This window comes from Budorcas taxicolor, chromosome X (assembly GCF_023091745.1).
Source record: "Budorcas taxicolor isolate Tak-1 chromosome X, Takin1.1, whole genome shotgun sequence".
Classification (NCBI taxonomy): Eukaryota; Metazoa; Chordata; class Mammalia; order Artiodactyla; family Bovidae; genus Budorcas; species Budorcas taxicolor.
In genome coordinates this window covers 134,142,895-134,151,242 of record NC_068935.1, presented here as the reverse complement: position 1 = coordinate 134,151,242, position 8,348 = coordinate 134,142,895, and the positions used below count along the sequence as shown (strand labels likewise).

Here is an 8,348-nt window from a genome sequence, read left to right as displayed (position 1 = left end):
GAAGCTAACAATGTGATGATGAACAGAATGAGCTACTTGGATAGTAAACAGGATAAGATCTGCCACAGGTCCCATCCACCCTAGGTCCAAGAGTCTGTGAGATTTTCCTGATAGGCAAGTAATTGAAACAAGACTGAGTATAAGGGAAATGTTGGGTCATAACTCACTTCATCTATAATATGGGCATCAGTCACTCTGCCCAATATCCACAGGGCAATAAACTGGTGGAATTTAATTTCTTTTCATGTGGAGCTATTCAAGCATTACTTTGCAGATTTTTATGGGAGAATGATCCTCTGATATGTTTCTTTGTCTAAGAGCTAAGTACAACTTAGAACAGATAACCAGGAGTGTTCCAATAACTATGTTCAAATATTTATGCAACATTGACTTTCTGAGCATAGAGTTAAATTGGTTAGTTCTTTTGCCAAATGCCTTCAGACTTCATTGACTTTTTTTTTGGAATTAGTACAAAAGCAGAGATTATATTCAAAACTTGTTCAAGGATTCTGTGTGGTCCAGAAAATGATGAGTCTTTACTGCTACATAGGAATTAAATATTGAACATGTTAACTCTTCAACTTTTGGGACAGTGAGCAACCAAGGTGTCTGGACCGACTTAGGAAAGACCTGTATATAAATCTCTGACCTATTCTTCTAAAAGAGCAGAAAAATTCTTGATAGTTCAGAATGATGCTAAGAAAAAGAGTAATTTCGGCCATTTAGGAGACAATGCTGAGCATCTGAACAGGGTTCCCTTTGCCCACAGCCAGTATTATTGTCACTGCTTTGTCAAGAATTCTGAGATCCTTTGAGCATGAAAGGGAGAGTAGGGAATCAAATCTCTCTACTTCATTAGAGAATGTATTAGAACTGCTTCAAAATTAGCCTCGGCTCAGCTTAATGAAATTTCCCCATTGTTCAGCAACAGCCCACCAAAATCAGCATTCAAACTTTAGCCCCTTGACTGTAAAAAGATTCGGAAATCAGACAACCTGCAAAATGAAGACGATTATTCCTCTTCCCCAGGTTCACAAAAGGACTCAAACCTGCTCAGCTTCCAGAGGAGGCTAAATATTAGAGGCATCCTGACTGAGGACATGCTTTATTCTCAAATGCACAGTTAAATGCATAAAATGCCTATGTTATTGAGCCAGAAGTTTCTGCTATTAAACTGGCCAGCCCTGCTGCATTTGAGAAATCATTCTCAAGAATGGCAGAGTAACCAGGAGACATAAACTGGGATCACTCCCCTCTGGTGTCCCTGAAGGCCCTCTCCATGGAGACTTCTCCTCAGCTCTGGTTAAATTAATTTGCCTTCACTGGCCTGAGATAAGAGATGTATGATTGCTTTTCCCCCCCTCATCCCTTCCACTCTGCACCCACACACAATCTTTGCATTTCCAATACTCCTGAAAGTACCACTGCAATAGCCACATGACTTTCTGTTTGACATCAATATGTGCATAAAGTCTGACCCTCATAGCTCACCTTTATCACTTGCTCTCTGTGTATTCATCTCCCTTTGGCCTGAACAGGGCACCTAAACTTACAGTCTTCAGAGCACCAGTCAGTGATGCAATGTAGCAAACAAAGGATCTCTTGATTCAAATTATACCACTGTCAAATGCTGATGTGTGTAAATAATTAATTGTATTTTCACTGGTGAGTCCAGTTTGATCTTTCAATCTCTGGTGACCCCTGGGGTCTGCAGCTCCCCAAGAAGCAGAGATGTTTAGGATTTTTTATTACCAGCTCATAACTAATTTATAGATTACTATGGAGTCAGGTGCACAGATTCAGGGCCTCATTTTTCACTCTAAGTAGCTCCAGTGTTAAGGGCTGGCTGCTGCTGCTGCTGCTGCTGCTGCTGCTGCTGCTAAGTTGCTTCAGTCGTGTCCGACTCTGTGCTATCCCATAGACGACAGCCCACCAGGCTCCCCCGTCCCTGGGATTCTCCAGGCAAGAACACTGGAGTGGGTTGCCATTTCCTTCTCCAGTGCATGAAAGTGAAAAGTGAAAGTGAAGTCACTCAGTCGAGTCTGACTCTTCGCAACCCATGGACTGCAGCCCACCAGGCTCTTCCGTCCATGGGATTTTCCAAGCAAGAGTACTGGAGTGGGGTGCCATTGCCTTCTCCAAGGGCTGGCTACTTCCCAGAAATCAATGAAAGGGAACAGAGATGTGGACAAGGCCCGGATGCCATGGCACAGGTGTCTTTCAGAAGAAGCACAAATGTCTCCAAGTAAGCAATTTCCTACTTACAAACAACCAAGCTGTCTATCTGCTAAAGGTAAAACCCATGTATGTTGCATACTGAAAAAAAAGATCATTAAAATTATGTCTTCATCTCTGATTTGCCTTCTTCAGTGAAGTTTTTATCAAAACAATTCCATTAGACTCAACCTTGGAGGAAGTACTAATGCTTTTTTTAAAAAAGAGAAGGGACTTTCTTAACAAGAAAATTTTATCATGCCAGGAAATGAGCTTGAAAGAAAGGGAAAACACTTGAAGCCTAATTACAGCTTTGATAGCACATGTGCTATGTCTTTTCGACAACAGCATTAAGTATGGAGTTTATTTACTTAAGATTTTTCAGTTTATTTTTTAATTAAAAAAATTTGGGGGGGCTGTGCCACACAGCATATGGGATCTTAGTTACTCGACCAGGGATTGAACCCCCACCCTATGCCTTGGAAGCACGGACTCTTAACCACTGGACCCCCAGGGAAGTTCTCCCTTATGATTTTCTAAAGTGTGTAGTATTATATGCACATGTTGATATGTGATAGAACAGAAATGTGCAAAGGCTAAAAGGGCCATTTATTACAGACCTTCAAAGAAACCAACAATGACTTAGGGATGTGTATTACATCCCTGACTTTTCTGTGGTTTCCTCGATAGCATCAAGAGTTTTCTGTGAAGATACTCAAGAATTCCATCTCCATCATAGCGAAGTAAGTACTCCCGCCCTCTGACCCCTCAGTCGTGTCCACAACTTCGACACACAAAACTCGTTCTCCCAGAGCTTAGGAAAGATGGGTGGTGTAAAGAAAACCTACACCCAGTGGCATCTGAAACAAGTACTGGTGGAATAAAGAAATCTCTGAACATATTCATAAGGAGTGTTTCTTTAGGGTACTTTTCTCTGTCTCAGGACCGAAGCTGTGTCACATTCTGAAACTGTTGCTATGGCAAAGCATACTGTTTTATTGACTATGGAGCACATTGTTGTGTTTAAGTCATGTAAATGATCAGGATTCAAAGGAAAGGGCCTCCTGGCAGCCCCTGTGCAGGGGTCTCTCCCCCTTGACACATGCATTTTCACAGCCTGGGAAGGCATTTCTTTCAAAAAGCCCCACTCCCTGGGTGCTGCAAACTGGTCTTTGGAGACATTTATGAGATCTCCATATCTTTGAGAATTGATTCTGCAAGGGCAAAAGAATTCACAATCATGAAGCCCTTGCTTTTGTTTTAAGGCCAGGATCTTTCTATAGAAATTTTGCATTCTCTACCTATTAACACATTTACTTTCCAGGCTGCTGATCTTGTCTGATATTTCAACTTTCTATCAATTTCTGTCACTTGGAAGCAAAGTAGGAGAGTTTTTCTTTTGTTCCCCGTGTATCTCTCGAATATGTGTTTTTAATTAAGTATTTTACTACAGCATCAATTCACACTGATTAGACATAATTACAGAAACAAAATATGCAGAATACATTTTAATAATGCCTGCCACCTCCAAGGAAACAATGAAGATCTAATTTAATGATCTAAGTGTTGTTTGAAAGCAAGATGGAGTTTAAAAATAGTCATATATTTTGAAAAGGAGCTTATTAGTATTTTTTGATATAAATATAAGCTAAAATGCACCATTATCAGGGTTTCAAAACATGTAATTAAAAAAAAACACTGAGGGCAACATTTTTTTACATGAAGAATCAAATCACACTCTTTAATAATAAAAGCTTGATCCAATGAAAACAGTTTCAACTGTGACACTTGAGACAAGCTGTGATAATTTGTAGCCCAATTTCTCAGGGAAATTTTACCACTATGAAAATTGATTTTTGATGGTATTCTGTCCAATGTCTATTTCCAGGGTTTAATGGTACTCACACTTATGAAGAATGTTATCAGTGGGGGAAACTGCATGAAGGGTGCATATGAATTCACTGCACTAGTTTTACAACCTCTTGTGTCTTAAACTATTTCGAAAAACAAAACAAAACAAAAAAACTAGAGCAAAAATCTATTTTTGATGCCGAATAAAAATCTATTTTTCCAACTTGTAAAAAAATGTGCTGTCTCATTAGACCTTAGATAATTACAACTGCAGCGCCATCTGACATATTATTTCCAGCACTTGTGTAGGCGTCTGGAGTCAAGGGTTTTTGGACAATAAGTTAACTTTGTCAAGAAAAATTCTATTTATTCCACATTTTCAATTCACTCAGAAAAGAATTCTGTAAACAATATAAATGAGAGATCTATTTAATTTTACTGCTTCAGATGCCCTTCCAATAGTTATTAAAATAGTATTTACAATTCTCATAAACCTAGTTGTGTCACTGAATCTCTCACTTTGTTTAGATTTCTTGTTCTCTTTTGAAAAACTTGGTAGTTAAAATCCTAGTTTTGCATTCCTCCACTTCATGAGGGAAGTTGAGAGATTAATAAAAGGAATATGAAACAGCACACACCAAGATTGTACATAATGTAAATATCTGTTCATATTTTGCTTGGGTGTAACTGTGTGTGTGTGTATGTGTGTGTGTGTGTGTGTGTAGATTTGGGAAGGTGTGTAATCTTGCAATGTCAGGATCAAGAGGATCATATGAATTGCCTAATTGAACCTAAATATTAATATGTTAAGCATAAATATATCTGATATATATAATGCATGCTGCTGGTTATATAATAAGTTTTTGCATTTCCATGGCATTCTTTACCGCTTCCCTCATGGCTCAGTGGTAAAGACTCTGCCTGCTAATGCAGAAGACACAAGTTCGATCCCACGGTCAGGGAGATCCCCTAGAGAAGGAAATGGCAACCCACTTCAGTATTCTAGCCTGGAAAATTCTATGGACAGAGGAGCCTGGTGGGGTCAGAAAGAGTCAGACACAACTGAACGACTAAGCTCACATGCACGGCATTCTTTAAGGGACCATGGCAGCACCACACCTCATTTTATCCTAATATAATTCTGTGAACTTACAAGAGGTTGTTACCCTTATTCTCATGGAGAAAGTGGGCAGCTAACTTCCAAAGATATCCATCCTCTGGCTTACTCTTACTAGGCATGCTAAAGCGAGATTAGAAATTAAAACCCAGATTCCATACTACTCAGCCGTAAAAAAGAATGAAAGAATGCCAACATGGATGGACCTAGGGATTATCATTACTAAAGTAAAGTAAATCAGACAGAGAAAGACAAATATCATATGATGATCATTTATATGTGAAATCTAAAATGTGAAACAAAACTATTTATGAAGCAGAAGCAGACTCACAGATGTAGAGAACAGACTTGCAGCTGCCTAAGGGAGAGGGAGGGAAGGGCAGGCATAGAGTGGGAGTGTGGGGTTAGCAGATGCAAGCTTTCATATGTAGAATGACAAACAACGAGGTCCAGCTGTATAGCACAGGGAACTATATTCAATATTCTATAATAAACCATAAGGGGAAAGAATATGAAAAAAGTGAAAGTGAAAGTCGCTCAGTTGTGTCCGACTCTTTGCAACCCCATGGACTGTACAGTCCATGGACTTCTCCAGGCTAGAATACTGGAGTGGGTAGCCTTTCCCTTCTCCAGGGGATCTTCCCAACCCAGAGATCGAACCCAGGTCTCCCGCATTGCGGGTGGATTCTTTACCAGCTGAAATACCAAGGAAGCCCAATATGAAGAAGGACATGTATATAAAACTGAATTTCTTTGCTAAAATTGAACACAACATTGTAAATAAACTATACTTTAACAAAAATAAATTAAAAAAAAAAAAAACAGATTCCACATCCTTGCTCAAGGTACTTCACTCTGAGGTACAGTCTCTAAAGCCACAGCCATGGTTAGATTGTCTTGTTTGACATCTCCAAGAGTGCCACTTGAAGAAAATATTTAATAGGCTGATTCTTGTCAATGTATGGCAAAAACCACTACAATATTGTAAAGTAATTAGCCTCCAATTAAAATAAATTAATTAATTTAAAAAATAACAGGAGTTAGATATCTCTTTTTATCAATAAATTGTAATAAATAAAAGTATTTTGTGCTTCACCTGGGAACACTGGATTCCTTTTCTTTTCCTAACAGCTTCACTGACATATAATTCAACTACCATAGTTCATTTAATGTGCACCTGTCAAGGTTTTGTTTTAAATATCCACAGAGTTGTAGAACTATCAGAACAACTTAATTATAGAACAGATTCACTCCCCTTGAAAGAAATCTTGCAGCCATTAGCCATCACTCCCTACTCCTCCCACCCTCCACTCCCAGCCCCTGACAACCACTAACCTACTTCTTGTTTACATGGAGATTTACCTAATCTGGACATTTCAAAAAAAGAAACATACAATATGTGATCCTGTGCAGCTTAGCATAGTATAGCACGTATCAGTACTCCATTCCTTTTTATTGTTGAATAATATTCCATTCCATGCACATGCTACATAAAGTATTTATACCTTCACCGGTTGATGGACATTTGGTTCTTTCCATCTTTTGCCTATTGTGAATGATGCTGTTATAAGCATTTATGTACAAGGGGTTTTTTTAACTGGAAGAAAATTCCTTTATAATGTTATGTTGGATTCTGCCATACAACCACACAAATCAGTCATAATTATACATATATCACCTCCCTCTTGAGCCTCTGTCCCCTTATGTTCAAGTTTTTGTGTGGACATATGTTTTCATTCCTGTTGGGTCTATACCTTGAAGTGAACTGCTGGGTCATATGTTTACTTTATGTGTAACTTTTTGAAGAACTGCCAGAATATCTCCAAAATGGCTGCATCATTTTTCACACCACAAATAATTCCTTTCTTTAACATGAGCTGACCCAACCACTCTGAGGGCTCCTGTCTTCACTATAATTAGTAAACTCCAACATTTCTGGTTTCACACACTACTGAGTCTGGTCAGTTGAAAGGTGCCAGATTGTCTTCGCCTCACCAGGATTTCAGCAAAGTGATCAGGTATTAGAATGGGAAGCAAGGAAATGAAGGATGTGTTTATCAATTCTGCCTCTAGAGTGTGAATTACATTTTGGCAAGGACAATTAAAATTTGAGACTGCAACACACACACACACACACACACACACACACACACACAGTTCAATTAGCCCTACAAAAATAAAAACAAACTAGACCAACCAACCAGTCAAACAGAAGCTCCCCATGTGGAAGCATGTGTTCCTTCATGTCCTGAAGGATTAGGAGATATCTGAAAGGTTTTTATGGTTTTGTAGTTTTCAGTAGCAAGAGACATTTTTGGCTATAAAGACATCCAGGCAAAAGCCCTCACACCTGCTTCCTGCACAGAGACACACAACCATGAAAAAAAGTCTCCAAAGATGCATGAATAAAACTTTTATAATTTCAAGGATTCTTAAGTTTCTAGACGGGGATCAATACAGGCCTTGGTTTTTAAGGCAAGCTGGGACACATTCTGGAATTTAAAACACATGCTTAGCCCCTGACAAATCAAGTAAGAGTCTGGAGATGAAGGAGACTGGTTCTTTTGTGCACAAACCTGGCAATGCTCTGACTGGCTCTTTCTGTGTGGCCACAAAGGTGTGTGCCCAAGAAGATACAGACGTTCCCTGGCTGGCACTGCTGGGGATATGGGGCTGAAGCAGGCCATTTTTTTTCCTCCTTCAGCTTGATTCTCTTTTTTTTTTAAAGATATTTATTTATTATTTTTATTTGGCTTCATCGAGTCTTAGTCAGAGCATGTGGGATCTAGTTCCTTGGCCAGGGATCGAACCTGGGCCCCTGCACTGGGAGTACAGAGTCTTAGCCACTGGACCACCAGGGAAGTCCCTAGCTTGATTCTTATAAGATCCATCAGTTGATGCTTTTGACTTGTTCCTAACTTTGAACCTCGTGGCTCGATTTCAGCAAAGCCAGTACAAAGCTGGAAGAGAAACTCGTGCGGGTTATTTCTCTCATTCCATTGCTGTTCCCCACCTCTCACATGACACTCACAACCTGATAGGCAAGCAAACCAACATTCTGGCTGGGGAACCATCTCCAGCAGGGAGAACTGGAAAGTTCTCAGTGAAAATGGAAGAGAAGAGGAAGAAGGGATGAGTGAAAAGAAAGAGAGAGAAAAGGGAGTAT

At 39.5% G+C, this 8,348-nt stretch overlaps 1 non-coding gene across 1 annotated transcript; it reads right to left on the bottom strand.

The window, feature by feature from the left end:
* Window positions 1-7,971: 7,971 nt before the first annotated feature.
* On the bottom strand, window positions 7,972-8,043 carry TRNAG-CCC (transfer RNA glycine (anticodon CCC)). The gene has a single exon. It is a non-coding gene; the product is annotated as a tRNA-Gly (tRNA).
* Window positions 8,044-8,348: the final 305 nt, after the last annotated feature.